We start from the raw sequence: 12,798 nt of genomic DNA, 5'->3' as shown, positions 1-12,798 counted from the left end.
CGTGTACCCCACTCCCCACCTCACACAGGACCAGCAGAAGCCCCGAGTGCAGGCCCACCCTCCCCACCCCCTGGAGCATCTGATGGGAACTTGGGGACAGTGAGGCCCCCAGCAGGATAATCAGGGCCTCTCCCCAACTCTCCGCAAGGTCTCCCGGGCCCCAGATGCTCTGAGACAGCCATTCCCCGCTGGCTGATTTGTCAACCAGCAGCATCTCTGCAACCCATGCCCCGGTGCACAGTGGTAAAGAAACCACCTACTGCAATGCAGGAAGATCCAGGTTCGATCCCTGGATTGGGAAGATCCCCTGGAGAAGGAAATGGCAACCCACTCCAGGGTTCTTGCCTAGAGAATTCCGTGGACAGAGGAGACTGGTGGGCTACAGTCCATGGGGTGGCAAAAAAGCCGGACTTAGCAATTCAACAACGAAGCACCTTTGCAGGCTTCTCTCTCTAGCAACCCTCCCCTCCCCCTTGATCTTCCACAGAAGTGATGGCCTAACTGACTTTGTCTAAAAACCACATTCAGTCTTTTCACAGGTTGGGTTTTAACCTGCTATTTCCAAGAGCCAGCAGCTCTGTCCCATGCATGTCCCTGGCTCTCCCCTTGCCGTGTACCACACGGCTCTGCACACAGCAGGCTTTTGGGGCATATTCACTTGGGGACAATGTCATGGCATCGTGGGAGAAGTGGAGCACTGGCCGCCAGCATGGGCTCTGGGCTCAGGCTGTTTGACAACGATGAGCTGGCTGTCTCACTTGGTCTTTTCCTCCTCTAAATAAAGGGGATAATGATCCTACCTACATCACGGGGGCCACGAAGGGGTGTGAAGGCAGAATGGGATGACCCATGTCAAGAGTTCAGGAGGACATAACTGGTGTGTGCCTGAAACCTTAGTTCACACGACCGCTTCCCCCATCACGCGAGTGGTTTTCCAGATGAAAAACCCAACAACCATAGAATGGTGAAAAAGTGCGGGAACTTGAGATTTTTGACTTAAGATTGGAGTCATATATGGATTAAGTCTAGCACAGGCAAGAGACAGCCTAAAATACAACATCTGGTTTATCTGATTTAAAGCAAATACAGGTGCGCTTTGACTACTGATGCTTTTCACCAAGGGCGGACTGCTGACTGTATTTAAATACACTCTCAGTGATTTGTTTATAATATGAATAACCAGGTCAGTTTCTGCTGGATTTCTATGTCTTCTGCCGTCTGTAGATACAGGACACAGCAGGAGCAATCACTAGACTTCCCAGCCAGCCAAAGGAACCTCCCCAGATTCCATCCGCTGTAAAGGCAGCAAAATGCGCCAAGCCGTTTTGGTTATGATCCCTAAGTGCAATAATTTGACCACCCCAAGCCCGTCAAGAACCAACAGCAGGGATTAAACACACAGCCACGTAAAGAAAGAACCACCCAACAGACAGCAAGGACTGTCACCACTGTCCAGCAGTTATGGGCGGGTGATCTGCAAGTGAGCTTATACCTTCACCATGAACTGGCCACTGGACGTACCACCCACCCCAACTCTGGACACATTACAAGGCCATCCCTGTAAGCTATTTTTCTGACAGATGTAGTCGATCTCCAAATCCACGCTTCGGCTTGGGTCATGATGAAGTGAGGGGCTGAGCTGCGTGCAACTGAACCTTAAGATTTAAATTTTCCAAAAGATGCCACAAACTCAGTTTCTCAATTTCCCTTCCTAGCACACCCTCACCAAGCTGTTTCAGCTGGAAAGAGTGGGAGGGGCAAGGTCTCTGTGGAGCTTTTCCCTTCATCAGCTCATCTTATCAAATGTACAGCTGAGATAAAGTGTGCCATCCGTACAAATAAGAGTGAGGTTGCTGATGCGGGAACATCCGTGCTCTTTAGGCAAAAGATGAAAAATCCTGTTCTCCCCAAGTGGGGCAGCGCTCTCTGGGGACCAGCGGTGGGGTGACCTGGGTCAGGATGGATCCCATAGAAAAGAGAAGTGGTGGGGGCCAGGGAGCGGCAGACTGGGGCTCATGGGTGGTTTGGATGAGTCATTTCTATGACTTCGGGAGAAGCTTTACTCAAATCCAGCAGCAGTGTTCATGGTTTCTTGGGGGCTGTTTGAAGAAAGGAGTCCTAGCTCACACCCAAGAGGATGGCCGTGCAGGCCAAGTGAGGCAGGACCCCCTCCCACCCCCCATGAAGCAGGAATTCGAGTGCAGGAGGAAGTCAGGAGGGTGGCAGTCAGTCCCCAGGGACTCTCTGGGGGTCAGATTGCACCAGGCAGTGGCCTGTCCTCCAGCTCCTAGCTTTCACCAACTCAGCAGAAAACAGCACTTTCTAGCTCCATTCCAGAAAGATTCTGTTTGCCTTGAGAAGAATTAAAAAAAAAAGCTAACTAATGCAGTAAAACTCCATGGACTGCCTCGGAGCAGACAGCAAATCTGCCATCACCGGAGACGGTCCGACGCAGGCTGGACCGCGGCTCAGTGGGGACCAGCCCTGGGCAAGGATGGACTCTCTTCCTTGGGCACCCTTGGGAGACACGTGGCAAATTTGGTTCATTGAAGGAACTTTGTTTCCACACACATCACTGGTCAAGCAAAATACTGATGTCGTTCTAAGACACTCAGAGCATCAGTGGGGACTAAAAAAGTAAGAAGAAAGTTGGGATAGTCAGGTCAGCAGAAGAGTTCTGACCCTCTTCAGTGGACAACTGGGGCAAGTTTGAGAGTCCTGCCTCGGTTCTTACCTGGAGCCTCTGCCCCCGAGCCCCAGGCTCAAGTCAAAGAGATAAACCATCTTTAAAGCAAACAGAAACTTAAATGTGCTCAAGACTTTAGTCATATGTCTCATCTGAAAACCATTCGGAAGCTTGGGCTACTGGCAAGAACTCTTCCAACTTCCTTTTGGCCTCAGGAAATTAAAAAGGAGAAAAAGGAAAGAAGAGGAGAGAGAGGAGGGGAGGAGGAAGCCATAGGGAAGAACCTCACTTCTGTCTCTCATTTTTATAGAAGTCCTTTCCGGGAGTCATCCACGCCAGGTACATTAACGTTTTAACCCATGAAAACAGTTCAAGTAGAGAAAACGGTGATAAAGTTCAAACATATCACTTCTTTAAAGAGCAAGGAACGTACCTGGTTCATAAACCTGGCTTTATCCCGCAACCTAATCCCGAAGAGGAGCAGCACCAGCCGCCCGCCAGGGAAGCCAGAGGCCTGGAAATCATGTCGCCCAGCCTCCAGCCCTTCCTCTTGCCTCCAGCTCCACCGAAGGCACCCTGGCTCCCACCTCCACTTCCAGCCAGTCCGCACCGCCGCTGCTTCTCAAAGCCGCGAACCACTAACCTTCTCGACGGTCTTGCAAACAGAAGGCGGAAGAGCTGCTGCCTTCTGCTCTAGATTATCTTCCACTCTGGCCAGGAGCGGTCTTTAAAAATGCAAATCTCATCATGCCAGTCCTTGGCCTGACACCCTGCAAGGATTCCCAGAGTTCTTCAGGGAAACTCCAAATACCTGCGAGGGAGGCGCCGCGGCTCCGGCCCCGCCCACCGCACCACGCGGTCCTCAGGCCTGGTGGGCTCCTCTCCGCACTCCGGCCTCCTCGCCAACCTCGGGGCGTGAGCCCCACCGTCCGTGCCCCTGCACGCCCTTTCCTCTCGGCATCCTCCACTCCGCCAGCACATCACACGCCCCTGCCGCACCGAACACGCCGCCCGGACGCAGACCACTCAGTGGTCCAGAGTCTTTCCATGTCTGCGAAGCTAGCCACTGCCTCTTTCTCACACTAGTAATATCCCTGGTGCTTATCACAGCTGTCGTATTGCTGAAGTTCAAAGTTGTTGAATAAATAAAGATCTATAGTTTAAAAAACAACAAAAAAAGCAGCACTACGAGGTTTGCAAATTCGGCGGTGGAAAGTGCCTGTTTTCCAAAAGGAGGCTGAAGGTAAGTCACTTCAGTCGTGTCCGACTCTGTGCGACCCCACAGACAGCAGCCCACCAGGCTCCCCCATCCCTGGGATTCTCCAGGCAAGAACACTGGAGCGGGTTGCCATTTCCTTCTCCAGTGCATTAAAGTGAAAAGTGAAAGTGAAGTCGCTCAGTCGTGTCCGACTCTTCGTGACCCCATGGACTGCAGCCTTCCAGGCTCCTCCGTCCATGGGATTTTCCAGGCAAGAGTACTGGAGTGGGGTGCCACTGCCTTCTCCGAAAGGAGGCTGAATGGGATACTAAATCCAACTCGATGCAGTATTTTAGGAAAACAGGGTTGTAAAGCTTCATTAGGGGCTTCCCTGGCGGCTCCAATGGTGAAAGAGTTTGCCTGCCTGATAGCTCAGTTGGTAAAGAATCCGCCTGCAATGCAGGAGACACCAGTTCAATTCCTGGGACGGGAAGATCTGCTGGAGAAGGGATAGGCTACCCACTCCAGTATTCTGACCTGGAGAACTCCATGGACTGTGTAGTCCATTGGGTCATAAATAGTCAGACATGACTGAGTGACTTTCACTCAGCAATGCAGGAGACCCTGGGTCGGGAAGATCCCCTAGAGAAGGGAATGGCTACTCACTCCAGTATTCTTGCCTGGGGAATTCCATGGACAGAGGTAAGCTCTAAAACAACAAACGGTTTTCAGAAACTTTATTTTCATGATTTTAAAAACAAGTGTAACTGAGACTAAGGTGTGCGAGCTGAGCCTCCTTTAAATTATACTTGGTTCAAAATTTTAAGTGGAACAATTTGATCCAACGTAGTTTTAACTGACCAAGTTGTGAAAACCTGTTTGAGATGCTCACTAGGCAGTTTTATGTAATTACCCTTCCAAACAATTAAAAGCCCTAAAGCCTAAGAGAAAATGGCTTAAAAAAAAAAAACACCTTTTTTCACATGAGAGGAAAATATACAAACCTCCTTAGAAATAAGATGAAGTTGGGCTAATATATTTGAATGTATCTGCCAGATCTGAGCCTAAACTCTAGTTATCAGGTGAGGACATTAAGGAATATTTAAGGGCAGCAATAATGTACTTTTAATCGACTAAGATTTAATCTTGTATAAAGGATAGTAAGATCTTCTAATGTAAAAAAAAAAAATTCCTTATTTGAAAAGGAAACCTATCCACATAGTTACAAATATAAAAGTATAAAAGGATCCATAAAACGCCTCTCTCACCCCATCTTTGCGTTGTCTTCCATATCCCCTATTTCTGAAGACATATGTACCTCTTCTAGAAGAAAGCTAAGAAAAGATTTTGTGTATGCGCAGTATTTGTGTGTGTGTTTTTTTAACAATAAGGTCTCAGCACAAAGGAATTTCCCATAGAACAGTGGAAATGATTCTTTCTGTAAATATGATCTATAATCAACTTCTATCACGTAAGTATGAATGTATATTGTGCACACACAGACACACATAAAGCAAGATCTGTACCCTGTAGGTTGCTGGTTTGGCATTTTGTGTTAAATCCAAGCAGTAATGGCAAAAAAGAAAAGTTAAATTATATACAGACCAACACTCCTATTAACTCATACCACTAATGAAACAAAAATCTAACTAAGCAGAGAAAATGGGCCCACACATTGGAGCTCTGAAATGATTCTGGTCTTTGATCTGTGTGCCCATCTCTCCTATTTAATATAAACTTCAAACCAAGAGCCATGAAAAGTGGTTATAATTAGTAAGGGCCCCAGTGTGACAGCTTTTAGAGCAATCAGGCATTAACAACGTTTTCTTTCTCTTTAATTCTGAGTAAATTAAGCTGAGCAAACTTTTATTTTAAGATTTCTGTAATTCAAAACACTTTCCCACCAGTGTGCACTTAGCACCCAATTTCTGGGAGATGGGTTTGCTGGAAAACTTTAGTTTCCTTCTCTTAATCTGTACCGATATTTAGGACTTAGCTTCTCAAATTATAGTGCTCTTTTCCAAAAATAACCTGCACCTCTTCAGAAAAACTGTGTTTTTTGTATTTGAAAATGGATTCAACAATAATTACTGAATAAGCATCAACTACGCAACCCTTGAGGCTTCCCAGATACCTCAGCAGTAAAGAATCTGCCTGCCAATGCAGGAGATGCGTGTTCAATCCCTAGGTCGGCAAGATCCCCTGGAAAAGGAAATGGCAACCTGCTCCAGTCTTCTTGCCTGGGAAACCCCATGGACAGAGGAGCCCTGGTGGGCTACAGTCTACAGGGTCGAAAAGAAGTCGGACACGACTGAATGACTAAATGACAACAAACGCAACCCTTGAGCCAGGTACAGAAGATGGAAAAATATGATTTGAAGTCACTGCCTATTCTCCAGATGGGGAAAACATGCCAACAGGTAAATTACAACAGACAGACCGGCCAGATGGGGTAAGGGTTATTCTGATGGAGGACCTGATTCTCCATGCAAAAGGTGGTATTTAAGATGGGTCTTGAAAGTAGAGTGAGGAAATGTTTGCAAGGAGATGGGGGGTGGGGACAGAGCCAAGTGAGTGATCCACGGAGAAGCAGAAGCTCCTGCTGTGGCTGCCTCGCGGAGCGGGAGTGGGAAGGGCTGGAACCAGGAAGACCGTCTGGGAACCGCCAACGAGGTCCTCGTGTGCCAAGTCGACGAGTTTGGATTTCTTCCTGCAGACAGCAGGGAGCCAAGAGATGTTTTTCAGCCGGCAAACCCCACGCGTGGCTAGTGTCCACCAACGGAGGGTGGACAAAGGTGCCAGGAAATTGACTTGGGAGGTGTTTGTGACCCGAGGAGAGCCTCAGTCAGGACAGCGGGGCAGCTGACCCTGGAGTCGGATGGCACAGGGGTGTCCAGGGGGGTCTGGCTGGGGTGGGAGAGACCTGAGTCAGGGACTGGCCTAGAAGGCTGGGCAGATGGTGAGTTTCAGTTCACCTTCCAGAAGTGGGGGGAGGGACTCTTCTCTCTACAAGTTCCCTCTGATGCACCTGCAGGCGACCCTCCGCCTGGCAAAAGCTGTCAGTGGAGACAGGCAGGGACAGTGGCCGGTTTATGGGGTGCGGAAGGGGGCAGCGGGGCACCAGATGCAAGGCCAGGAGCCGCGTGGTAAAGGTGGCTTCCGGGCAGGTCATTGCCACCATCAGCCCAGAGGGACGTGAATGGAGGGACCCTGACAGCCTGTTGGCAGGACGAGGATGTAAAGAAAGCTGCCTGCAGAATGTGCAACGCTTCTCTTAAGTAAGTGCCAGCCCAGATGGTTTTGGGGGCAACCGTCACTTCCCACCACAGGCTGCCCCGCCCTTTCGGGAATCGTTCCCCCTCTCTTCCTGCCTTCTTTTTGCTCCAAAGCTTCCCCCAAACCCTGCCTCCGAGCTGAGAGATGGGGTAGACCAGGACACGGGTCAGGCAAGTGGCATCTGTGGCTAAAGATGGCTCCCGCCACTCTCCTTGGACATGTCTGGTCTGGGAAAACGCAATTTAGTGTTTGTATACCACATTTCTTCTTCCTTCAAACCAACCTCCTTTTGGGGTCTTTGAGGCCGGGGAGCCCCCAAAACATAAAACTCACTACCGTCTCTTCCCCGCTTCGATCCGTCCCCAGCCCTCCCTGGAGTCAGCCAGGTGCCCACTCGAGGGGAGACGTGTGGACAGAAGCCCCGGTCCCCCCCAACACTGCACTTTAACAAGGGTGGAAAGTTATGTAAGAATTTTGCAAAAACTTAGGAAAACTTAAATAAGCAAGACTACAAGGGTGAAAACATGAACTGTCAAGCAAGTAGGGGCTTGTTCAAACACTGAGGGAAAAAGCAGTGGTGCGGGGGGGCGGGGGTGTCGTGCCCTCCACACGACTTAGAACGCGAGGGAGAAGGGGCGGATGACAGCACGGGAGTCAGTTTCCCAAATGAGCGAAGAAGTACCACCTATCAGAGCAGCTTCCCAGCACCCACGAATCTGGTTTGTTTTAGAAGCAGAAAAGTTCTGGAACTTTTATTGACTAAAGGGGTTTTTAATATACAGAACGCCACTGAAATATCCTGCCCAACCCCCAATCTCCTGTGACATCTTGGACTTGCCAACACGGCACCTTATAGTCCTGGAAGGAGACCTTACTCGCTCCATGAAATTCCAGATCCCCAAATATGCCACATGCAGCACAGCGAGAACACCAGGCTGCTTGCACACGTGACACGGGCCTACTGACTTTTGGGGCTACTGACCTTTGTGACCCTACGGACTGTAGCCCGCCAGGTTCCTCTGTCTATGGGATCTTCCAGGCAAGAATACTGGAGTGGTTGCCTTTTGCTTCTCTAGGGGATCTTCTTGACCCGGGGATTGAACCCGTGTCTCCTGCAGTGCAGATGGATTCTACCTACTGACTTTGGGGGCTGGATGAGCCTTTGTTGCGGGGATTCCCAGTGCATTGTGGGAAGAACAGCAGCATCCTTGGCCTGGACCCACTGAAGGCCGGTGCATCCCCTCCACCAGCAAGGCAATCAGAGTCTCCAGACATTGCCAGGCACCCCCTGGGCCGGCGGAGGTGGGGTGGGGGCGGAGGGGGAGGGGAACCACCAAGCTGAGAGTCACTGCTCTAAAGAGTGCACCCAAAGCTTACCACCTGCCTGTCCCTTAAAATTCATCCCTGAGTGATGGCTCAGCAGGGAAAGAATCCATCTGCACTGCAGGAGACACAGGTTCGCTCCCCGGGTCAGGAAGATCCGAGCGAGGCAAAAGGCAGCCACTCCAGTATTCTTGCCTGGAAGATCCCATGGACAGAGGAACCTGGTTGGCTACAGTCCATGGGGTCACAAAGGTCAGACACTACTGAACGACTAAGCGCACAAGTAAACTTCACGAAGAATAATGTGCTGGCCTGTTTGTCTCTGGGCACTCGAAGCAAACATAAACTCTGCCTGAGTACTGGAGTTGTGCACAGTTCTGGAAAGGAAATCCAGAGTGGATACCCACAAAGCTTCCTGAGCTCAAAATACACCACTTTCTTCCATATATAGATTCTGACTTTCTGAAACATTTATTTTATCCTTACAATGATCTCACGAGGTAGAAAAAAAAATGTCTATAATCATGTTCATCAAGAAAAACGCTGCCAAAGGCTAAAAAAGTTTCTTTTTTAATTGCCTTACATCTTCACATTCAACCACAGAAATTATTGTCAAAGGATCTGGTCTCATTTAAAAAGCACACACACACACAGATAAACAGGCCCTGTATATTTGATGCTCTGTCTTCTGAGGCCAAGCTGACTTGAAAAAGCAGGTGTTGTTTGGAGTGAGGCTGGAGCTGGGAGTTCTGGGTCCTGGGCTTGATTTATTACCAGCCACAGGGTGGAGGCTGGCACAGCTGGAAAATGGGTTAATACACCCACCCAGCCCTCACACTGTGCCGCTCCCGCTCTGAGGATAAAATTCAAATCTTTGTTCAAGGCCTCCACAAAAGCAGGGTGAAGTTCACTTTGTCCAGGGTCCGCCCTAACGAAAAATGAAATGTCCCAAGTAATGAAACCACTAACGGCCCCCAACATTTCTTAGGACCGTCTTACCCGGCAGCTTCTGAAAGAGGGGGGAGAAGAGATGAGATACCAAACCAGCCAGGGAAAAAACAAATAGAGCCATTTAAAAGCTTTATCTAATTACCCCCACTGAGACTTTTTCTCCGCCCGTCTGGCCGGCTGACAAAGAATGTGGGGCTTTTGCCTGGGCTTTCTCACCCCCATCAGGACCACCCGCCCTCGGCGAGTCTGAAAGGCCTCAGGTGAATCCCGCCGGACCGCCCGTACCCAGACTCGGGGACTTCACAGAGGCTTTCAAATTCTATTTAGCACTGCTTGCTTGAATCACACTGAACAAACAGTCTCCACCCTCTCCCACTTCTTTTGTCTAAGCACCTATTCACTGGCAGCCACCTTTATTGATGGGCAGACTGGCTCACCTGTACCCAGAGTACCATCCGAAACGAGATGCAGCAGTCGCTGCAAGGGGCAGCTCCCTGCGCCCTCCTCTGGGTCATCCCTCCCCTCCCCATCCCCGCCCCCAGTCTCCACCAACCACTGCCAGCTACTCTCAGCTGCCCTTGCTGCAACACCCGGGGAAGGTGAGGAGGGAAACGGAGACCAGCACAGCAGGTGGCTCCGTCCCAGAGGACGGCTAACAGAAAGGGAAAAGCCCATCGTCCTCCCGCCCCATCTTCCTCGGTCTTCCACTTCGGCCATCAAGACAACCCCGCAGATGGTTTTCCTCTCTGTATTCCGCCTTCCTTGGGCACGGGGGAAATGAAAAATAAGTGATGCATTTCAGAAGGCACAGTGTATGCCTGCCCCTTGTTTCAGAGGGTACACCTTTTCCCTCTGGTTTATAGGTAGGCCCCCCAGGGTGCAGAGGTCACAGGCTGACCCCTGCTTTTTGAAGAGAGCCATGGCTATTTCTACTCAGAATCCACTTTGTAAGTCTAAAAGACAGAAAGAAAACTCACTAACCTTGCCCCTCCCAAGAAAACCCATCTAATTTCTTCATTGTATTTGGATATAAAAAACATTACTCAACTTTGCCTGTTTGGCAGGTCAGATGCACACAAGTAACCTTGAGACAGGGAAATTTCTGAGCTGCAGTGAGCTTGCTTTTCAGCCAAGAGATGGTTACCAACCACGGCTTTGGTTAGACTACAACCCTTTTTCTTCTTACTGAAAAACTCCAAAATCCTTCAAGTGTTGCTTCTGAACACTTGGTCCCAAAGATACTCTACATCTAATGGAATTATTTTCAAAAAGGGGCTGAAATAAACTGAGATGGGGAGGTGGAGTGAAAAGGAGGCGCTCTATCAAAACTTAATCTAATAGCAGAAAAGGGGAAGAAGACCACTGTCCTGGGTCAGGAGGGGCTCTACCGCCTGCGTCCTGCTGATTGTCTATTGCATTTCTAGCTTCCAAACACAAACCTGTTTAGTAAAGGGCAAAATGAGACATCACTTCACAGATGAGGTATGTTTTCCAAACTAAGCCATCTGTTATTAATAAATGAAATAAGGTGATGTTACACACACCTTTCCCAGGGAAGCGAGGATTTAATCTGAACACACAGGTTAACAGACAAGACGTTCACCCAGACAAGCTGCCATCTGACACCAGGTCTGGTCAGAGCATGAACTTCAATAAGAAGACACTTACAAAAGAGAGATTATTTAAATATGATAACAAAAACAAAACAAACTTAACATCCTACTTTCCTAGGCCAAAGGACATGAAGGATTCAGAAATTAATTAAATCTAGTTAAATGATGTAAAACAGGGGAGGACTCCCTTTCAAAAATGCTTCGGTTAATTTTAGCATCCTTCTGTTTAGCTGCTTAGCAACCCTTATCCTATGACCTTTTAAGCACCACCTACTTTTCAGAAGGATAATGAATAGAAACATCAAAAGGATTCACTTCTGACTACTTCGAGTGAGCACTTTTAATCAATTTTCTGCAGGAGTTAAATTTATATTAATTATGCCATACAAAACCCCCCAAAGGGTAGACTTTTTTCTTAATTTCATTAACCGGGAAGTGTCCTTCACTGAAGGTAATAAATGATGGTAACAACTAAGCATAACACAACCAGCAAAGATTTCCAAACTGGTTTTAGGAAGTGGACTAGCATAGCAGTTCAAAATTGGGTAAAAATGCAAACCACATAATGGCAACTGTATAGGGCCCTGCACACAGCAAAGAATCCATCAACAACTGCTACGGGATGATGCAGACTGGCTCAGGAGCCTTATTTTCCTCCTTCAACATTCTGCCCATATGCTGGATACAGAATGAGAGCTCCGGAGCCTGCCTGAAGGAGTCTAAAATAAAAGACCCTTCCATCAAAGGGTCATTTGTGAGATGATGCAAACAGTTAGGAATGGATGCCCCACCTGTGCCAGCTGAGTCAGACCCATCTTCCCATCACACAACAAACGCTTGTCTGCCATAAGGGCCCAGGCTCTGAATTTCTGATGAGAAGCAAAGTGATATCCAGAAAAACCCAGGGAATGATATGCCATGTAACAGAAAAGGTCAGCAGCATTTTCTTATGAGTATCACGTAACCAGCAAATCCTCTTTAAAAACAAAACATCCTAAAATGCAACCTGTTTGGCAGTATTTTTAGGAATAATAAAACAGTGCAAGTTCATTAACAACCTAAAATGAAGCACAAGGTAAACAAGTAACAAATCAAAGGGCTCTCCCTTTCTTTTGTAAAGGGGGGTGGGGTGGGAAGGAAGGTGTTTTTTCACACATTTAAAAGTTGATAAAAGCCATTCAAATGTTTAATTCATCAGTGTAACCAAAGCCCAAAACACATCAAAGCAAGATCCATGAGAGGATACCCAGAAGTTTCCTCCCAAGGGCAAAGGTAAAAGTTGGGAGGGGGGGGAATAACTAAAATTAGTGACTCACCTTTGCACAAAATTACTTGAAGAATAATTTGTGTGATTGTGTGACTCTTGAAGGAAGAAAAGAACTACACGTTTAAAAAAAGAAAGCGAGAGGAAAAAAGTTTCAGCCAAGGCTTCAGCCTCTAACAAGACTTCCGGGTTACATTAGGATTTAGAACCATACCTGCCTGCTCCAGAAGGCACCAGCCCTAGAGGATGCTTTTAAGGGCCGTGGGGAAAAACAAAACAAAAACCATCCTTTTCTTTGCAGTTCCCTTTTCTCCGCTTTCCACATCAATTAAATTTGAAAACACTCACGCCCAGGCACACACCACTGCATATCTAGAAGAAAACTATCCGGAAAACATGGGATGCACATTAACGACTTGGCAGCCTTTGCAGAAATCACCTCCAGTCTCTTCTTCAAGACAGAAACACCTCGCTATTTCCAGCATCT

The 12,798-nt window shown here is 48.2% G+C and overlaps 1 protein-coding gene across 3 annotated transcripts in view; it reads right to left on the bottom strand.

Annotated features, from left to right (window-relative positions):
* The window catches only part of RREB1 (ras responsive element binding protein 1), a 119,471-nt gene that overhangs the window by 104,283 nt on the left and 2,390 nt on the right, over positions 1-12,798 (bottom strand). Inside the window, exon 1 of one of the 3 annotated variants that reach the window (XM_055570529.1) lies at positions 3,330-9,902. The exons of the other annotated variants lie outside the window; for them this stretch is intronic. The gene's annotated coding sequence lies outside the window, so the exon portion shown is untranslated. Of the gene's footprint in view, positions 1-3,329; positions 9,903-12,798 lie in introns of those variants that run through there. 3 annotated transcript variants of the gene reach the window in all.

The sequence above is a fragment of the Bubalus kerabau genome, chromosome 3 (assembly GCF_029407905.1).
Source record: "Bubalus kerabau isolate K-KA32 ecotype Philippines breed swamp buffalo chromosome 3, PCC_UOA_SB_1v2, whole genome shotgun sequence".
Taxonomy (NCBI): Eukaryota; Metazoa; Chordata; class Mammalia; order Artiodactyla; family Bovidae; genus Bubalus; species Bubalus kerabau.
The sequence above is the reverse complement of the archived record's forward strand: the minus strand, read 5'-3'. Positions and strand labels throughout refer to the sequence as shown.